General features: G+C 46.2%; 1 long non-coding RNA gene and 1 pseudogene across 3 annotated transcripts in view; one reads left to right on the forward strand and one right to left on the reverse strand.

The window, feature by feature from the left end:
* Positions 1 to 13,632, reverse strand: LOC146894342 (uncharacterized). 2 transcript variants are annotated; one of them, XR_015736698.1, is made up of 4 exons: positions 13,557 to 13,632; positions 10,049 to 10,138; positions 9,741 to 9,875; positions 1 to 246 (listed from the first exon to the last, which is right to left on the reverse strand). It is a non-coding gene; the product is annotated as an uncharacterized LOC146894342 (long non-coding RNA). The 2 variants fall into 2 exon arrangements; XR_015736699.1 differs by lacking the exon at positions 10,049 to 10,138 and having other exon boundaries at positions 13,557 to 13,625.
* LOC146894341 (intraflagellar transport protein 172 homolog) overlaps positions 3,417 to 20,982 on the forward strand; it is a 26,364-nt pseudogene continuing 8,798 nt past the window's right edge. The window contains exons 1-17 of the transcript XR_015736697.1: positions 3,417 to 3,560; positions 3,741 to 3,853; positions 4,226 to 4,265; positions 4,514 to 4,603; positions 4,788 to 4,867; positions 4,983 to 5,070; positions 6,470 to 6,684; positions 7,531 to 7,654; positions 8,095 to 8,190; positions 9,378 to 9,539; positions 9,860 to 9,913; positions 10,106 to 10,209; positions 10,367 to 10,452; positions 12,785 to 12,897; positions 14,067 to 14,233; positions 18,356 to 18,492; positions 18,688 to 18,795. The product of XR_015736697.1 is annotated as an intraflagellar transport protein 172 homolog (transcript). The remainder of the gene's footprint in view (positions 3,561 to 3,740; positions 3,854 to 4,225; positions 4,266 to 4,513; positions 4,604 to 4,787; positions 4,868 to 4,982; positions 5,071 to 6,469; positions 6,685 to 7,530; positions 7,655 to 8,094; positions 8,191 to 9,377; positions 9,540 to 9,859; positions 9,914 to 10,105; positions 10,210 to 10,366; positions 10,453 to 12,784; positions 12,898 to 14,066; positions 14,234 to 18,355; positions 18,493 to 18,687; positions 18,796 to 20,982) is intronic.

The raw sequence follows: 20,982 nt of genomic DNA on the forward strand, positions 1-20,982 counted from the left end.
ACAATAAAATTTAAGATAAAAAAGGAAAAACAAAAAAGGAAGAAGGGGGAAATCTCGTCATGGAAGCTGCCGTGTGGCACAGAGAGTCACACGGTAGACTCCTTTGTCCATACATCTTTACATGTGTGGGGTCATCGCAGAGATTCATGGGTTTCGTTCGAGGCCCCTGGTCTCGGCTACACTGCCAACACTGGGGCCTCACCGGGACTCTTCCTGGACATCCTGTTGCTGCCCTGGGTCATGGAGCTGTAAGGGACAGATGGAAAGGACATTATGAACTGGACAGCTCTATGAAGAATGATAGACAGCAGGGAAGGACATCGAAATGGACAGGACAGGCTGACAACACAGATAAAGTTGGCAGTGGGGGAGATGGCTCTTCATGAGCATGAGATCTCCAGCATCCACTTGAAAGCTAGGCACACCTGTAATCGCGGTGCTGGGGAGGCAGAGACAAGTGGGTCCCTGGAGCTCACTGGCCAGCCAGCCTAGCCAGATTTATGAGCTCCAGGTTCAGTGAGAGAAGAGACCTTGTCTCAAAGAGAATAAGGTGAAGAGCAATTAAGAAGACCCTTGATGTTGACCTCTGGCCTCTGCATGCACACCCAAACAGGCACATGTTACCCCCAACATATAAAAAGAATATGCTATTTGCAGAGGATGTTGCTGAGTAGAGGAGCACGTGCTTGGCATGCGCGAGCCTCTGCATGTGTCCCTAGCACTACAAAAAGAAATCCGTTGCCTGATCATGGTGCTGCATGCCTGTAATCGCAGAATTTGGGAGGCTTGCTGTGTGCTCAAAGCCAGCCCGACTACATAGCCAAGACCTCCTTTAAAAAAAATAAGAATACTGTGTGACTTTTAGTGTTTCCTGGAGCAGTAGGGTGTAGTACTACCTCCACTAGATATGCCATGCCTTATTGCTGCCCATGGGAGGCCTTCCCCTCTCTGAATAGAAATAGAAGAGGAGTGGATTGGGGGGGGATGATGGGAGGATAGTAAGGAGGGGAAAGTGCAGTCAGGATGTAAAATAAATAAAATTAATTAATTAAAAAAAGAATAGCCAGGCATGGTGTCTCATGCCCTGAGGCAGGCAGATCTCTGTGAGTTCAACACCAGTGTGGTCTACAAAACAAGATGGAGGACTACATAGAGAGACCCTGTCATCATCATCATCATCATCATCATCATCATCATAATGGCAACAGTAAATAACAGTGTATGGCAGAATTAAGTCATTAATACATATGCCACAACAGCATAAAGAGAGAGTTATAGCTTGTGGAATCAAACATACATGCATTCAAATATTGCATCTGTCATCTAAAAACTGTATGTGTGATTCAGAAGCTTTCTTAATTTTCAGTGCCTCAATTTCCCCATATGTAAAATGGGAATCACAATAGCTTCTGCCTCAGAGATACGAGGTGAGGTACCGACTGGGTGCCCAGCACTTATGAAAATGCCTGTCCTACTTTCCATTCCACTCAATCCCCAGGCAGTCCAGTCAGGCGCGCAGTGCAGAGAAAGACGTTTCTGTCGATTATGGGACTCGGGGATGTTTGCACTGTGTGAGGAGAGCAGAAGTCGGTTAGAAGAAAGGAAAGCTGAAGGGATAGAGCCCTGGCTCAGTGGTAGAAATAAAAAGTTGTACTCCTTGCTCAGTAAACTGGTACTGTTATCTGTCATTTCAAAACACCCTAATGGAAAAATTGGAAATAGAACCCTTTGGTCTCGAAAAAAAAGATGATGTCATGGTGCAGCTGGGCCAGATGCCCAGGATGGACTCAGTCTTGAGGAGGAGGAGCAGCCAAAGCTGATGAGGCGCCTGCACCCCCTTCTAGCCGACGGTAGTGAATGGTTGGCTCATGACCATGATGGTGGTGCAGCTACTTTCTGGTTGTAGTTTGAGGATTTGGGGGCAATGAGTCCCCTGCTGGCTCTGGACGTATTTAGGGTAGGTGTAGAAAGTAAAGGTGTTGTAAGCCAAACCTCTAGAAGCCCAAGTGGCTAATCCAACATTTGGCGTAGGAGCCAAATTTCACCTCAGGAACCCGAGAGGACAGCTGGCCAGGGACAAGCAGAGTAATTCACTGTGTGATGATCACGTATTTTCTTTTCTGATTTTTTTTTAAAGTCAGGGTCTCATATAGCTCAGGCTGTCTTCAGACTCCCTGTGTAACCGTGGAGGACTTTGAACATCTGACCCCCCTGCCTTCCCTCCCAGGTGTTAGGATTGCAGGCGTGTGCCGTCATACCTGCCATTCCCATATTCTTTTTATTTCTTTGCTTACTCTTGTGTGGTGTGAAGGCTCACACCTGGGGACTGATGAATGCCAGACAAGTGCTCCATTATCTGGGCTGTACCTCTGTTTATGCAGTGATCACTTTCACCGCGAGCCTTTGGTGGACAGTTAACAGGGGAAAGTGACGTTGTTTATCCCAAGTCTCAATTTGAATTCTGTTGCTCCTTGTTTCCAAACTCTCCTATTCCTGTCCAATAAATCCAAATCATTAGCAGCCTCTAGAGGCCCTTCCTGAGCTAGCCCAGTCTACGCTTCCTGCCCTGCCTCCTCTCTGGTTGGCAGTCCCAGCTTCCTTAAATTGCTGGTCCTTGGCCAGAGCTTGACCTTGTTCATGCTCCTCATTACATCTGAAGTAATTTACCATTCGATGGCATCCCTTATTCAAAGTTTAATCTTGACCATTTAAGCATAAACTTGTCTTGGGCTTCTCTAAAATATTACTACACTCATTGTTCTTATGGGACATTTCCAATTTCGTAGCATCCAATTAGGACCTGAGGCAGGATGTGTGCTTTGTTCTTCGTCTCTCTGCCATCTTCCAGCCAAGTGTCTTTGACAGTAAAGTGCTGGAAAACATTAATTGAATGAGTAGCTATAAAAGCTAAAATTTATCAGATTAATTGACTTTTTTTTAGTTGCAGACCTGAAAGATGGGGGAACAAGGAGGTCACTGCTTTTGGAACAGTTGATGCATTACATTTGTATCATGAGTCTCAGAAAAACACATTAAGGGACAAGAAGATGTGGCTTGGTAGTACAGTGTTTGCTTGTCTCGAGTGAAGCCCTGAGTCCTGTCCCCGGCATGGTATAAACTAGATGGGGTGGTGCACACCTTGAGTCCTAGCACTCAGGAGGTAGAGACAGGAGGATCAGAAGTTCAAGTCATCCCTGCCATAGAGTGAATCTGAGGTCTGTCTGGGCCACGTGAGGCCCGAGAGACTATTGTTCTTAGAGTTCAGGTATCCAAGCACTTTGTCTTGTTTTGTTTAATTTTGAGAGAAAACCTGTGACGTAGATGTAGAACAAAGGCACACGAGGACTGGTGATCCTGGAAACGCTTTGTGTGCTGGAGACCAGCGCCATGTTTACAGAACCCCTTTGCCTCTGCAGGATGGAGCTGCGAAAGTGACTTGTATGGCCTGGTCCCAGAACAACGCTAAATTTGCTGTCTGCACAGTGGACCGAGTGGTATTGCTGTATGATGAGCACGGGGAGCGGAGAGACAAGTTTTCCACCAAGCCAGCTGACATGAAGGTGGAGAGGACTCGTGTGTGCTCCAACACGTTATCCAAGAAAGCTGTGTGATCTGCCTTCTAGCCGTAGACATGGGCAATGGTCTACACTGTTTCTCTCTATAAACTTTCTGATCTTTGGGGAAATGTGTGTTTTCTTTTCTCTTTCATTTCTACTCATTATTTTTGTTTTTACTCCTAGTATGGCAGGAAGAGCTACATGGTAAAGGGCATGGCTTTCTCTCCTGACTCCACTAAAATCGCCATAGGACAGACTGACAACATCATCTATGTCTCCAAGATTGGAGAAGATTGGTGAGGACGGGGGGTGGGCGGGTTGTGGCCACTAAAGAAGAGCTGGGCATGGGATGTGCCTCACTGGGATACCGATGGCATCAGGTGTGGAAGGCAGGGACTCTCTAGAGCCTGATTCTGCCTGCCCCACGTGTCCTGCAGCCCCATCCCTGGAGGGATGAGTGTAAGGCCAGCAGAAGGTCCCGAGAGCCAGCGCTGTGCTGTGTCATTGGCATAGCTCCAGGGCTCCTTGGGGACCCACTCACTTCTCCGTCAGGCCTCCCACAGAGGGACGGGAAGGGTTTCCGCTCTTGTCCCCTTTCCCCACTGACATGTCCGGCAATTCATTGGGAAGTGATTTTTAAGGTTACTTCCTTGCCTTTTGTCTGACAGGGGTGACAAGAAGGTCATCTGCAACAAGTTCATCCAGACGGTAAAGTTCAAAGATGAGCCACACCTGCTTCTCTCCTTGTAAAAGTAACCAGGAGTTGCCTTATTCAATGTCTGACCCCGACTTGACCTGCTAAAGGGTGGTGTTGTCACCTACGTGAGAGCACTGTTGTGTCCCCTCCCTCCTTCTCCCCCTGGAGAGGACTAGAGTGAGGGTGTGTGGTGGGTGGCGGTTGTTCTGAGTGTGCTGGTCCACACAGGTGGGTCAGCCTTTCACCCCTTCTCATACAGAGTGCTGTTACCTGTCTGCAGTGGCCTGCAGAGTACATTATTGTCTTCGGACTGGCTGAAGGCAAAATCACAGAGGAGAGGGAGACACAGGTTGGGTATTAGGTGGGGATAGTGTCCTGGGGTGCCGGGCAGTATGGTTCATCTTTCCCCTGGAGCTCAAGTATGTACCTGAGAAGAAGGCATGAGGACTAATTTTGTCATTTTGGGTTTTTACCTGTTTTTCCGTACCTGGGTGACACTGTAAGTAGCCTAGCCAGACTTGTTTGGTTTTCAGGTTCGTTTAGCAAACACTAAAACTAACAAGTCGTCTACCATCTATGGGACGGACTCATATGTGGTGGCGCTGACAACCAAGTGAGTAACAGAAGTAGACTGGGACTGTTGGGACAAAGCTGCATTTGATGGAAAGGGGACTGACAAGGGGCGGAAGTCCCTCCCTCTGTGCCCACCTCTCTGCCTTTGCCCTCAGTTGCTCTGGGAAAGGCATCCTCTCAGGTCATGCAGATGGCACCATCGTCAGGTATTTCTTTGATGATGAAGGCTCCAGAGAGTCACAGGTATGAACGGCTCACACTCACTCTGGGGTGGGGTGGACATTTCTGGAGCCCTCCCTGGGATGCTGCGTGTCTAAGCACCAAGGGGGCGATCTTGGAGAGAAGCATTTGGTGCCATCACAGAGATTTGCATTCAGGAGGCTAGAATTCACTATTTATAGGGAGAAGTGGGCAGAAGGGACCTTGAAAGAAGGGGAATAAAGACTCTAAGGGGGACAAAAAGTGAAAATTATTTCCATTTATGTAAATACATACATATACAGAAATGTGGTGTGGGAGAATTATCTGTATTTTGTCAATCATGTATTTTAATAAAACGCTGATTGGCCAGGCAAAAAGTATAAGCGGGTCAACCAGACAGGAAGTAGAGGCGGGACAATGAGAATAGGATAAGGCTAGAGAGGAGAAAACTTCCTCAGCCACTCCTTCACAAACCACTAAAGAGGCAACATATAACTTGCCCAGCTGAGAAAGATACGGAGCCATGTACTAATGTAGATAAGGATAATGGGGTAACATAAGTTATAAGAGTTAACAAAAAGCCTGACCTAATGGACCAATCAGTTTATAACCTTATGGAGTCCTATGTGTAATTTCTCTTTGGGATTTGCCGGCTGTTGGGGTACCGGGCGGGACGGAAACCCCAACAAGCCGGCCCCTCATGTTACAGAAATGTATGTATGTATATATATATATATATATATATATATATATATATATATATATATATATATGTTTATGTAATGTATATACATCCAAATGCATAGGAGAAAAAAGTTAACAGCCCACCAAGATGCCTCAGCAGGTAAAGGTGCCCAGTGCCAAACCTGACGGGACCCTTGCCATGTAAGGACTGAAGTGACTTCCGCAGTCATCCTCTGCCCTTCAGCCATGTGTGCACGTGTGCAAATGTGCGCACAAAAACACACACAAATAAATAAGATGTTAAAGAATTAACTATTTTCTTGGAAAAAGAAAAGACAGACATAAAGGGAAACTTTGCTGCTTTGCTCTGTATAATTCAGTACTGCGGAATCGTTTACATTGTGAGTTACCCACATAATTAATTAAATTTAGCCCTTGAAGCCATGTACTCTCTTGGACCTAGACAGTGTTGGTTACTGTGTGTCATCTCCCTTTGGGTGGTTTTACTAGTGTACACCAGAGGTCTCAACACACCACTGTGAGTACACGGCCAGTGTACACATGGCATGTGTGTGCTCATGATACAGAGACAGGTTGTAAAGCCTTCAGAATGAGGACGTGTTGATGTGGGGAAATGCTGGCAGGAAGGTTTGTTTTCTCTCCAGGGTAGGATGGTCAACAGTGTGTGGATCAGCTGCTAGAATGGACAGTTTCTAGGCTGGCATTTGCAGCGAACAATTGAAATATTCTGTCTCAGGGGAAGTTGGTTAATCACCCATGCCCACCGTATGCCTTGGCTTAGGCAACCAACAGCATCGTGGCTGCAGGCTGTGATCGGAGAATTGTAGCCTGTGGAAAGGAAGGCCACATGCTACAGACTTTCGACTACAGCCGTGATCCTCAGGAGCGTGAATTCACCACAGCTGCGGCAAGTCCCAGAGGCCAGTCTGTCGTGCTAGGAAGCTACGACAGGTAGGTCCCCTGGCCAGTTGCATCTTCTACTTTCTCTGTGAGCTCTTCCCTAGCCAAGTTGTTCTGAACCGCAGTGGGAACCTGGACAGAAGCAATGTCTGTTGAAAGGGATTCTCAGATTGTCGTCTGCTGGCATGCTGGCAGCTTCAGGATGCGCTGTGCTGCCTCAGCCTGGACTCCACAGCAGAGGCCATCGCGTTCCCCGTGTCCCCCTGCCTGGTCCCTACTATGCCATTGTGTTGTAGTTTGAGAAGAAGGCTGAGTAGCTGTCTTCATCTTCAGCGCCTGCACTGGCATGGTCTGTAACGTAGCCGCCGTTTGGTGAATGAATAAAGAAACAGCCAAGCAGCTAGGGTTAGGTCTCCTCTTTGTCTGTCTGTCTTTATGTCCTTCCAGTCTTGCGTGTCTCCTTAGGTTCCATCCTTCTTTGCCTCTTACACTTTGTCTCTTCCTCTTCCCACTCCTGGCAGTCTGTTTGCCTCACTTGTCCTGCTGTCCTGCTGTCTCTACTTCTGGCCTTTCTGTTGGTGTTGGTTTTTGAGACAGGGTCTCATTCTGTGGCCCCAGTTAGCCTGGAACTCACTAGGTAGACCAGGCTGGCCTCAAACTTACAGTGATCCTGCTGCCTCTGCCTCTCAACCTGTTGGTCATTACAGGCGTGTACCACCATGCCTGACATCCATCTTCTTACCTGCTCCTTTCACCCCTACTCCCTCAACTCCCCGCACCTTTTCCCCTCCCGTTAGGCTGCCTCGCTGGTCTGCCCTTTTGCATGTGCTTCCCTTTCTGATAGAGTGAGATGTTTCCCTATTAGTACTAGCCTGTTTTCACTCTTTACCTTTCTAGACTCCGGGTGTTCAACTGGAGTCCTCGAAGAAGCATCTGGGAAGAGGCCAAACCCAAGGAGATTGCCAACTTATACACCATCACAGCCTTGGCGTGGAAGCGGGACGGCTCCCGGCTCTGTGCGGTGTGTTATTAGGAGCCCCTTTCTGTACTGGCGACTGTCTCCACACTACAGTAAAATGTAAAATACTCCCTGTGCCAAGGGAGTTCTACTCTGACACAAGAGAACGCCAGCTGCCTTGTGACTTCAACCTAAAAAATACTGTTAAAGGCAGGAAAGGGAAACTTAGACTTTCCAGGAGGCCCTGAGGGACACGCTTGTCCAGGACAGCCTGATTTTTCCCTCATTGCCAACCCACATGTGATCCCTGTAAGTCCTAGGATTGCCACTTTTTTTTTCTGATATGTTCAAAACCTGCCCACCCTTTTGCTGGCCACTTCTGTCTAGATTGTGACACTGAGGTTTGAGGTCTTGGGGGGTAAATCCAGATGCCGTCCACAGCCAGTACCGTCCACAGCCAGTGCGCCGTGCATTGCCTTCCATGCTGTCCCTCTCTCTCTCAGGGCACCCTCTGTGGTGGGGTGGAACAGTTTGACTGCTGCCTCCGAAGGAGTATTTACAAGAACAAATTTGACCTGACGTATGTGGGACCCAGCCAGGTGAGCAGCTGATGGCCTATCATGCTGAGACCTCTCATGGCTCATCTGTTCTTACATTTTCCCCACCTGCTGGCCACAGCCACAGTGTCAAATTTAACCTTCCTCCCTCTGGCAGAGTTGTCGTAAGGAACTGAATGTGTCAGGGCGACTTCTGGCAACCCTCCTGCTACGTAGTTGTTCTTGCCCACCGTAAGCAAAGTTTATGCACTAGGCTCAAGAGTACAGGGACTGGCGCCTGTAACTCCCCCTGTGAAGCTGTCCTCAGCGCCACCCACTAGAGTTGTGGATGAGCAGGATCACGGGCAAATTGTAATGCCGCAGGACTCTGTTGTCCCAGAGACACGTGTCTCACTCTCCCACTTCCCTTCCCTGGCGTTTATTACCGATTTGTTCCTGGATCTTTCCAGTCTCTCCAAAAACATTTATCCTTTCTCTACTGTTGTTAGATCTGTTAAGGACTGAGAGTACAAAGGTAATTTATCTGGAAGATATCGTGCCAGGGCCGGAGATACGGCTCTTTTTATTCTTACAGAGAACACAAGTTCAGTTCCCAGCGCCTTGTTAGTGTCTCACAATCACTGGGACTTCAGCCTTGGGGATGTAACACCCTCTTTCGACATCTGCCGGCACCTGCACCCACCTTTGTACACACCCATACATACATGTAATTCAAATTCTTTTTTAAAGAGACATTGTGGTCTGGTATGTGGCCAGTGAGTTTGAGGCCAGCCTGGTCTATATAGCAAGTTCCAGGCCAACCAGGGTTACATGTCTCAAAAAAGAAAAAAAATCAGAAGTAGAAGAGGAAGAAAAAGAAAGAAACTCTTAGCACTTAGGAGGATGGCCAGTTGGAGGTCATCTTAGGCACGTGATGATCTAATAACGATAATAATAGGAACATAACTATATAACAGTAACGATATATAGTATTCTGTCTTCGTAGGTAAAGAGTGATTAGTGTTACCCAGTAGAGCTCTCAGAATCGAATAGTCATGGACAGCCCAGGAGAGCATGGGGAAGTATTTCCTAGGTAGCGAACCCCTGTGTGGATGCAAAGGTTGTCCTTATCAACAGCATCTTAGGCCAAGGGAGAAACAAGGTATCCTGGAGTTGCGTGAGGGGCCAGAGCACCTTCCCTCCTCTCCTGCACCGGGAAAGCCTGATGGGTTGGACTGGTCCCTTCCCAGGTGATAGTGAAGAACCTGTCTTCAGGGACCAGGGTGGTGCTCAAGTCCCACTGTGGCTATGAGGTAAAAGAGGTGAAAATCCTGGGGAAGGAACGGTACTTGGTGACCCACACATCGGACATGCTGCTGCTCAGAGACTTGAACACTAACCGCCTCAGTGAGGTAGGAACCGAGAGAGGAAGGGTGGGTAATGGGATGTCTTGGCTTGCTAATTCTGAAGACGCAGGGCCCCAAGAAGTAAGATTCCCCAAAAGATACCATTCTGATATTATTTCCTGGAATATAAACTTCCACAGTCAGACTGGTTTTTGCTGCTGTTTCTCTCAGAAATAAGAGAATCAGGGCAAGAGTTTGATACAGCACCTTTTGTGTAACGTCAAAGCCTCACTGAACGTCATCTCTCTTCCTTGCCACTGACATCCTCCAACCTTGTCTTGTGTAACTGTCTACATCGTCTCTGATGTTTTCTCCTCACTTTGCAGATAGTCTGGCAGCGTTCTGGTGGCAATGAGAAATATTTCTTTGAAAATAAGAATGTGAGTAGCCTTGATTCCCTGTCCCCATTTCAATAAGCCCCATTCCCGCTTCTAGTCAGAGGGGTGAGTGGCAAGGGATGGGGAGACTGCAGGTAAAGGGTGGGAATAAAACAGGAAAAGACAGGGAGAGGTCACCAGAACTTCAGTGCCCCTTCCCCCACTTCTCTCCACATCGCCTCCATTCTTCCCCAGGTGTGCTTGATCTTCAGTGCTGGAGAGCTGACCCTGGTGAAATATGGGAGTAATGACTCCTTGGGTTCTGTACGCACTGAATTCATGAACCCTCACCTCATCAGGTAACTGAACCCTGGAAATCCAGAAGGATTCCTTTGGGACTTCTAAAATGTGTGTCCCCAGATCAGGCTAAAAATGTTATCCCGTATGGTATTTCAGAACCCTCAAGAAGACCCTGCCTTAGCCCATTTTACCTTACCTTGTTGTTTCATGTTTCAGCGTCCGTATCAACGAGAGGTGCCAGCGAGGAATGGAAGATAATAAGAAACTGGCTTATCTTGTTGATATTAAGACTATTGCTATAGGTAAGATGCTTTTACAACTTTAATACTGTCACAGATACCTGTATTACACTTGTGTATCATGGGATCGTATTCAGTGATGAAGCTGAAAGGCACCAGGTAAATATGTAACCTCATTTTTACAGTGTCAGAGGAAATGTTTAAGTCCCTGTGGGTATGCCTTTATGAAGTGTCTGGCTATGGATACATTCATGCTCAGACCTATCAGAAGGCCTGTCCATAGGATTACCATGTTCTCTCGTCCTATATCTTAGGGTCAGCAAGTTGTGAACAGCAGAGAAGAATTTTCAGCAAATTTAGGAATTTTCCTGTTTAGACATCATCAAATCCTAGACTCTTTAGAACTGGAAGGGCTGTATTTTTTATATTTATGTTATTAGTAACTAGTAACAATAGAAATGTAATTTGCATTTCGCAAGTGTTTCATTTATAAATCTCCACTTTATGATTTCTGCCACCAAATGTTCCAGGCATGGCAGGAAGAACTGAGACTAGCTTAGGATCGTGCAGAAGGTAGAGAGACAAGCATGCCACATAGTGTGTCTGTAAGGATGGGGCTGGTGTCAGCGACCCTGTCCGTACTTACTGCTGTGTGAGCGTACCAAAGTTACTTCGTCTTTCTTAGTGTCTTCACCCACAGAGTGAATGAAGATAGTACCTATGTCAGATAAAGCACTCAGATCCTTCCCTGCCACATAATTGTTAATAAATTTCAGCTGCTGATGGTCATGACATATTGTTAGTACTTGCTTACCCATGCCTAGTTCTGTTAAATCATAACTTTTTGTTGCATTTACATTTAGTTTTTTTTACCTCATCTCTTACTCATGGGCATTTAGAGAGAGGGTTTTTTGTTTGTTTGTTTGCTTGTTTGTTTGTATTGGGTATTTTTTTCATTGTTTGGTTTGGTTTTCTTTTATTTGAGACAGGGTTTCTCTGTGGCTTTGGAGCCTGTCCTGGAACTAGCTCTTGTAGACCAGGCTGGCCTCAAACTCACAAAGATCCACCTGCCTCTGTGCTACATCCACGGCTGTCTCGCCAGTGTAGCAGAAATGCTGACTAGGCAGGCATGTGTTGCGGGAGGATTGGGATCTGCGCTCCACGGAGATGTGTCCCTGGCTGTCCCTTGGCAATCAGTTGTGGTGTAATGCTCCCTGAGTCACCATTTGTACTGACTCGACCTGGCTGTCCTTGGAAGCCATATGTGTGTCCTTTTCTTTGTCTTTGTGTTCTTTGTGATCCTTGCATATTGCTAACAGATCAGACTATTCCAGGCAGTTGCAGATACAAACAAGACTGCTGAGGACATTTTTTAATTCTACTCCACTATTAATTAAAGCCTTAAAAAAAAAGTAGCCAGTTCTGGGAATTGGCAGAATCATCATTAGGACAATTCCTTGATGATATGGAACAAAAGGAGTTAATTTTACTAGGAAAAACCTTAGAAGCCTTAGGCATTTGCCTGAGAAATTTGTACAGTTGTAAATGGAAGGCCTATGAAACCTTTCTTATGGGAAGAAAAAGACCTAACCTAAGCTGACAATATCTGAGCCTGAGAATTAAGAAGAGAGGAGAGTTGAGGTTAGTGATATAAAGTAAACTTCAGAGAGATTCAAGACTTTGTATTAGAAATTTCCTAGCAGAAAGCTTTCCCAGGGAGATAGTAGCCCTTTTCTTTCTCAACCAGGCACACAAGGTCACTTAGCTCAAACCAACCAGCCACCTGCAAGCTGATAAAGATGGTCTAATTCAATTCAAGGGCAATAGTCTCTCTGAAGGCAAGAAAAAAAGAGTTTATTTTACAAAATATGAGAGAGCAGAAGTCCTTGTGCCCAAGTCAAAACATCTTCCAAGATTCTTTTTGTAAACTGTTTTATGCTGTTCTTTTCTGTTTTATGATTTGATGATGTATGCCTTTGCCAAGTTCTTGGATTGTAAAAAATATATAATCCTGCACTGAAAATAGTAAAATCACAACAGCATGTCTCAAGTACATTGAGAGTTGTCTGTTTGTCACTTTCCTCGCCGTATCCTGACATCTTCCGTCCTTCGCCCTGCTTCCCCCATGGTCTGAGTGGCTCCCCTGAGCCAGTCTGTAGCACTTCTGCCTCCCTGCTGGGATTAAAGGCGTGCGCCACTACCACCCGGCTAAGACCCAGTTTTTTAAGCATCTTAGAAATATTGTGCAATATTGGTCATTTGTGGTTCCCATTGATATCCCTGAACTGATAAAATGTTCTTAAATCCCAACATGATTATCAAACCAACCTTCTAGAGACCAACTGCAGCCCTCTACATGGAGGGGTTCGCTCTTCTTACCATGTCTTCTTTGCAGTGGATCTGATTGGCAGCTACAACATTGGTACTATCAGTCATGAGAGCCGTGTGGATTGGCCGGAACTTAATGAGACTGGGCACAAGCTTCTCTTCAGGGATCGGAAACTTCGCGTGAGAGGGGTTACTAGGGTTTTAGGCCTGGGCTGGTCTACAAGCTGTTACCAGGGACTATGGGGGCAATGCAGCATAGCAAAGTGGACCAAGGATAGTCTATACCCAGTCAGAAGCTGTCCTAGGTACCCTGACAGACTGTTTACAGGCTGTGTCCTTGTGAAGCTGCTTCCTCTCCTCAGATCCAGCTGCCCTTTGCCCAGTCCCTCTGACACAGTGTGCTTCAGCCACACTTAGCTGAAGGCATGGACACTGACTCCAGCAGCCCTTCCTAGCACTTACGCAGTCTCTTGTCAGTGTGGCATCACCAAAGGTTCACTTTTCTTGTGATGCTTCATTTCACTGAGAGCCACACACACTGCAGACTGTCAGCTCACTTAGTTTTGTTTGGTAGCCTTACCTGTTAATCTGGCCCAGGGTTACTCTAAGAACCGATACTCTATAGTCTGACCTTCACCTGACCATTGTAACACGAGGGCCGGCTTGTTGGGGTATCTGTCCCGCCCAGTACCCCACAGCATGCAGACCCCAAAGAAAATCACACACAGGACTCCATAAGGTTATAAACTGATTGACCCATTTGGTCAGGCTACTTATTAGTTCTTATGACTTATCTTAACCCATTATTCTGATCTATGTTAACCACACGGACTCAGTACCTTTTTCAGCTGTCAGCTTACATGTTGCCTCTTCGCGGTGGTCTGCGCAGGAGTGGCTGAGAGAGCTTCAGCTTCCAGAATACTCCCAGTCTCTTTGCTCCACCCCTACTTCCTGTCTGGCTTTCCCACCTATACTGCCTGCCTGGCCAATCAGCGTTTTATTAAAATATGATTGACAGAATACAGATAATTCTCCCGCACCATTTCCCTCTTTTTTTTTTTTTAAAGATTCCTGCGCTTATAAAATTCCTCCCCCAACCCTCAACCCTATACTAATTATAACCAACCCCTAAATGATGTCCCTAAACCCAAGGACCATACCTTGAATTAGGTTGTAGCTTGTTTGGTCATCTCATATTCGATCAGTCAGGATATACCAACTTAGCACAAACTCCAAGGGCTGGCAACTCAACACATAACTGACTGGTGGGTCATTTTACCGTGGGGAAAATGAGCAGAACTAAATGACATCACCACATGCCCTCCTACCTGTGCTGTCTCCTCCTCCAGCTGCATCTATATGATATTGAAAGCTGCTCCAAGACAATGATCCTCAACTTCTGCTCCTACGTGCAGTGGGTTCCCGGGAGTGATGTGCTGGTAGCCCAGAACCGAAACAGCTTATGTGTGTGGTACAACATTGAGGCACAGAGAGAGTCACCATGTCCTCTATCAGGGTATGTTGGTACCCGGAGGCCCAGGTGTGTCGCTCTAACTCACTAGCACTCCAAGGAGAAGTATGTGAGACCGTGTGGTGTTCTCTACCCACCACCCACAATCGCTGTGATAAAACTGGCAAGTGAAACGTTCACCCCCCCCCCATACTGGCCTGGCCTCCAGAATTATCCTTGCTTGTGTTTCCTGACCTTGTATTGCATTCCTAGAGATGAGGCCACATTCCAGTGGCCCTGGGACTATATGAAATCACCATATGACATTCTTTGTAGTCTAGAATATAGACCCCAGTAGGAGGGATGGTTCCATGCCATCATCCTTGTCCTTGTTCTTGGCCATTCAAGAACAAGGCTCCTTTTTCAAATTTCACATCAAACATTCTTTACTGTCCCATCACAATACCACACACACACACACACACACACACACACACACACACTACACACACATCCTCCACACACACACCACACACACTATACACATCCTTCACACACATACCACACACATAGCACGCACACACACACACATACACACTACACACACATCCTACACACACACACACACACACACAGACACCACACCATATACACACACCACACACATACCACACACATATGCAGACCCTTGAAGGCTCAAGTTAGCTACCATGTAACTTTCTCTCCCCACAAATAATATAGGACCTTGCAAGGCTTTGACTTTGGTTACCTCTCTTTTTTCTTTGTTGAATAGTATTTTCATTCTAACCTTTAAATTTTTAAATTACATTTATTTATTTTGTGTATTTGTGTATGCATCTATGGAAGCCAGAGGACAACCTGTGGGAGTCTGCTCTTCCCACCATGCGGTTCCTGAGAGTGAATGCAGGCCAATAGGCGCCTCTACCTGTCAAACCTTCTCTCTGGTTCTTAGTGCTAATCTTCATTGCTGCTGCTGCTGCTGCTGCGCTGGAATCAAACCCAGGCTCCAAGCACACTGCACATGTATTTACCACTGTGCTTCCAGTAGTAAAGGGTTTCCTTTAGATTTGATGGCTTTTTATTTTGTTGTGTTTTTCTTTCTTTTTTGTGTGTGGGGGTTTTTGTTTTTGTTGTTGTTGTTGTTTTATTTTGGTTTGATTTTGGTTTTGGTTTTCGTTTTTTTTTTTTTAGAAAATGTTTATTTATTTATTTAAGAAAGGAAACAAACTATCTTTTTTCATTTTACATGCCAATCCCAGTTCCCACTCCCTCCCCTCCTCCCCTTCCCCTGCCTTTACCTCCTAAGTGCCTGAGTGCTGGCATTACCGACCTAGGCCACCATGCCTTGCTATTAAGATTTTTTTTTTAACTTCCAAAATGGGCATCATTCATATTCAATTTCTCGTTCTTTCTCTCCTCTCTTTCCTCCCTGAATGACCTGGAACTGGAACTTGTAACCCAGTCTGACCTCCCTGAGTGCTGGGATCACAAGCACTGGCCACCGCACGTGATTTATGACGTTATTACCTTATATGGACAGAACTTAGATTTCCCACCAGCACATTTCTTCCTATTTTTCCTTCTTGCAGTGTTGCTCTCCCATCAGGAATTATTTTTTTTGCCTGGAGAATATCACTTAGAAATCCCTTTGGTGAGGGTCTCTTTAGTGGAAGATTATACTCTCTCAGGTTTTGATAATATGAAAGTAGCTTTGTTTAGCTTTTGTTCTAAAAGCACTTTGGGACTCAGTACCCAACTTCAGACTGACAGCTAACTTTTCTTAGCTTTTTGTAACATGTTATCCCAATAGATAACTTGCATGTTGTACACATGTGTGCAGTGCCTGCTGAGGCCAGAAGAGGGCACCAGATCCCTCAGAGCTGGAGTTACAGGCCACTTGCTGTGAGTGCCTATCTTGGGTGCTGGGAACCAAGCTCGGGCCCTCTGCCATAACAGTCAGTGTTCTTAATCTCTGAGCTGTCCACTCTAGCCCCTTTGGTTGCTCCTAAAACCTACTTTTTTTTTGGATGTTTTGACACTTGACTACAATTTTTGTACATAGTATTTTTCCTCATGAAGGGGTCTTGCCATATAGCACAGATTGGTCTCAAATTTCGGGGCTCAGGCTGTCTTCCTGCCCTGCCTCTTTAGAGGCAGGGACCGTAGTCACAGGCCACCCATCGGGTTAGAGGGTTTGGGGGTTGTTTTTGCAGTGGATGGCTAGTGACTGAACCTGTGCATTGGAAGTGAATTCTCTAGTCTGAGCTGTACTCCGGCCTTTTTACATGAATTTACATGAATCCCATGCAGCATATGTTGTGTTTCATGTAGTTCCGAACACACACATCGTGCTCAGTCTTGGGAACTTCTCAGCCACTCTCTCGGAATGCTGTTGCCATTCTCCCAGGAATTCTAACTCAGCATATGCTACGTTTCTTGTTCCGTCTTGTTTGACTTTCCAGCTTCTTCTGTGTCTCCTGCTCCATGAACATTCTAGATGACATCTTCAGATCCATCCTGAGCTCACTGGCTCACTCTTTTCCTTGTCTGCTGCTTATGCCACAAGAGGAACTTGTCCTTGTTCAGTGTCACAGGCTTCACTCCCATAAGATTTGATTTGATTCTCTGTCCAGTGTGCCCAGCCACTCCAGTCTTTCCTTAGTTAATTTTCCATGTCATCTTTATATCTTCAAATATGAATTATTTAATTTTATTGAAAAACATTATCTATAACTGCTATTTTTAATATCTAAAATGCTTAAAGACCTAAAATTATTGTTTATAATTACAATTTATTCTTTCATACTGGTTGTGTTATATTGCGTGTACTTGCACACATACACCCACATGTCACTCTGAAGGCAGTCTCTACTTGTTTTCCTGCTGAGATGGTTGTTTGCTTCTGTAGCAGTCAGAATCTATGTTAAGGCTGTGCTCCACTTGCTTTGGTGTCCTTTGCTACAGAACAGGGGCCGGGTTTACTCAGAGACTCTGACTCAGCCCATCCATGTGCTGAAGGGCCCGAGGCTCATTTTCGGGTTCATGTGTTCGCCTTCAGAGCAGCACCCCCTTTCCTGCTGCTCAGATTTTAGCTTCTTGGCCTTTGCTCTTCTGTCTGTTCTCTTTTTTAAAAATTTTTTATTTATTTATTTTGGATTTTCAAGACAGTGTTTCTCTGTAGCTTTGGAGCCTGTCCCGAAACTAGCTCTTGTAGCCCAGGCTGGCCTTGAACTCACAGAGATCCTGGGATTAAAGGCATGCGCCATCACCCGCCTGGCGAAAAAATGTCATTTTACTGATTTGTTTTGCTTTGTTTGTCTTTTTAAATTTTTTAAAAGAGGGATGGGTAGCATAGAGGTGGGGAACATTCTTAGTGATTTCGTCACATGAACTGAGCAGTGCATGAAAAGAAAAAGTATGTTCTGGGTTCGGGTTCAAGTTGTAATTTAACTGGAGGACCCTCAAGAATATCTCAGTCTGGGGCCTGGGGAAATGGTTCCGTGGATAAGGGTGCTTGTTGCCAAGCCTGATGACCTGCGTTCAGTCTTCAGAGCCCACATGAATAGACAAACACATGCTAAATAAATAAATGTGAATAAGTAATTATATAGATATATATTACAGGGTTTCTCTGTGCAGCCCTGGCTATCTTGGAACTCACTTTGTAGACCAGAATGGCCTCAGACTCTCAGAGATCCACCTGCCTCTGCCTCTTGAGTATTGGGATTAAAGGAGTGTGCTACCACTGCCCGACAAAATAATATACTTTAAAAAGAATATCAGTCTAAGAGTTGAGAAGATAACTCATTTGGTAAAGTGCTTGCTGTTCCATAGAGGGACCTGAGTTTGAGCCCCAGAACATTCAGCAAGAAAGTGAAGCATTACACACTCAAATCCCAGAACTGGAGAGGCAGAGACAGACCCCTCGGGCTCAGCCCAGCTTACTTGGTAAATTCCAGGGCCAACCTCAGATCCTGGTTCAAGAAAGAAAGGGTGGAAGCAGCTGAGGAATGACACCTGAGCGTGTCTTCTGGCCTGCTCACATGTACGAGCACAGTCATGTGGACACACGCAGTCACACAAGCACCCACAGTCTGTGCATGCACACACACCCCTTAGTTTGTTTACAACTGAAGAACTGGATGCCACTCTTTGTATACTGTGCAGGGTGATGTTGTAGGTCTGGAGCGAGGTGGAGGGAAGACAGAGGTGATGGTGACCGAGGGTGTGATGACTGTGGCCTACACCCTGGACGAGGGCCTGATTGAGTTTGGAACAGCCATCGATGACGGCAACTACACCCAGTGAGAGGCTGCTGACAACCACTGTGGTGGTGAGCCATGTGGGCATAGGGACCGCCTGCAGTGACTGCTCAGTAGGACCCTGCAATCATGAGAGGAGCCTTTCTTCCCCCCTCCTGCTGCCCCAGCAGTACCAGGGTTCCTCTCTGCTCCTCGAGATCCTGCTTCACTCCTGTGCTTTCTTCCCTCCCTCTCCAGGGCAACAGCCTTCTTGGAGACCCTGGGGATGACCCCAGAAACAGAGGCAACGTAGAAAACCTTGAGCAAACTGGCCCTGGAGGCAAGGCAGCTCCAAACTGCTGAGAGGTGAGAGTGCATGGAACTGAATGCTGGCAACTAGGAGGCCTGTGGGTAGTCACCTATGGGCTGCTTCTGTCCTGTGTGTGGGCACTGCTCCCCACACACCCCACCGACAGTATGAGCCTCCCCGGTGCACTTACTGCAAACACCCTCCTACTCTAGATCAATATATCTTTTAAAAAATAGTTTTAAATTCTGTGAATAAGAATGTCAATGTGTGGGTTTGTGCACATGAGTGCCAGTGCCTGCCAAGGTCAGAAGAGAGTGTTGAACCTCCTGGAGCTGGAGTTCCAGGCGGTCGTGAGCCACCTTGATAAAGGTGCTGGAACCAAACCCCAGGCTCCACAAGAGCAGTACACACTCCTGATTGCAGAGCCGTCCCTAATATGAATATGCCCTAATGTTTTAGCTTCTCCTTTACAAAGTTCTCCTTTAACAGGTTGTTTCTTGTTTGTATTATTACTGTTTATATATTTAAAGTTTTATGTTTTTAAGATTTAGTTACTTTGAGCTGGGTGTGTTTTAGTCACTTTTCTATTACTGTGGCAAAACACCGTGTGGCAAGGCAGCCTATAAAAGAAGCACGAAATGAGCTTACAGTTCCATGGGGTTAGAATCCATGATGGGTACAGTGCAGGCATAGTGGCCTGGACAGCTGAGAGCTCACATCTTGGAACCAGCAAACACAGCACTGGAGATGGCAGAAAGCTTTTGAAACCTCAAAGCCTCACCCTCACCCCTTTTCCAACAAGGCCACACTTCCCAATCCTTCCCAAACAGTTCCACCTCCTGGGGACCAAACCTTCAAACATCTGAGCTTGTGGGAGGCAGTCTCATCTACACTGCCACATGTGTCTGTGTGAGGGTCCATGTGTGGGTATGGCCACATGAATGATGGTCCCTGCAGAGGCCAGAGGTATAGGATTCCCCTGGAACAAGAGGAGCTTCAGGCAGTTGTGAGCCTTCATATGTAGGTACTGGGAATTGAACTCAGGTCCTCTGCAAGAGCAGTACACACTCTTAACCACTAAGCCATCTCTGCAGCCTGCCCAAGCATTTTAAACGTACCTCTGTGTCTTTCCTGGGTGTGGCACAGAGGTAATGAACACATTTGGGACCTCAGATTCCTTGAGATCAAACATTGGTTCAACTTTTCATCTTGTATACACTTAGGTCATTCATCCTTTCCAACCTTGGGATTTGGTTTTCTTCATATAAATTGGGGGCACTAATGACAGCATTTACCATACAGTATTAGAAAGGAGAGTGGCAATGGTAATGGTGGTGAAGAACAAGAAAATCTGCAAAAGACTTAGATGTAAGGGCTCAGTAATGTCAGCTGCTTCCCAGAAACAGTTTGAGCTTTTTCATATACACCCCTCCTCCCTTGACCCCATGTTAACTGTCTGCAAGTCCTAAGGACCCTACCTTGTCTGTCTGTCTGTCTGTCTGTCTATTTGCCTCTTCCCCCTCTCTCCCCCTTCCCTCCCTCTTTCCCTCTATCTATTTGTCTACTTTTTACCTTTTAAGGTGTATTTTATTTTTACATGTATGACTGTTTTGCTTTACATAGGTACCCATGTATGCCTGGCACCCATGGAGGCCAGAAGAGGGCATCAGATCCCCTGAAACTGGAGTTACAGATGGCTGTGAGCCGCCTTCTAGGTGCTGGGAACCAAACTCTAGTCCTCTACAAGAGCAACAAATGCTCTTAACTGCTAAACCATCGTTCCAGCCCCAGTCTTGTTTTTTTGTCTTGTTTTTTCAGATTTTGTTTTTAAGTAAAGTCTTGTGTAGCCCATGCTGGCCTCAAATTTCAGATATAGTCAAGGATGACCTTGGAGTTCTGATCCTCCTGCCTCTTCCTCTCAGTGCTGAGATTGCAGGCTTGCACTGCCTTGCCTAGTTTATTCAGTGGTGGGGACCAAACCCAGAGCTTAGTGAACACTAGAGTGCTCAACCAACTGAGCTACACCCCAGCCTAGGTCTTAGTCTTCACACATATTCCAGGTCTGATATCTGGCCTGGCCATACGACCACCAGTGCAGACCACCAGCATCTCCCACCCTCAGTCGTACAAAAGCCTCTTCCTTAGCCTTACTGATGTTAGCCTTGTCCTTCAAAATCTGTCCATCACACAGTGGGGACCCACAGTGTAGACCAAGTTGACCTCAAACTCAGTGATCTGCTCAG

Source organism: Myodes glareolus, chromosome 25 (genome assembly GCF_982192425.1).
Source record: "Myodes glareolus chromosome 25, mMyoGla1.1, whole genome shotgun sequence".
NCBI classification, from domain to species: domain Eukaryota; kingdom Metazoa; phylum Chordata; class Mammalia; order Rodentia; family Cricetidae; genus Myodes; species Myodes glareolus.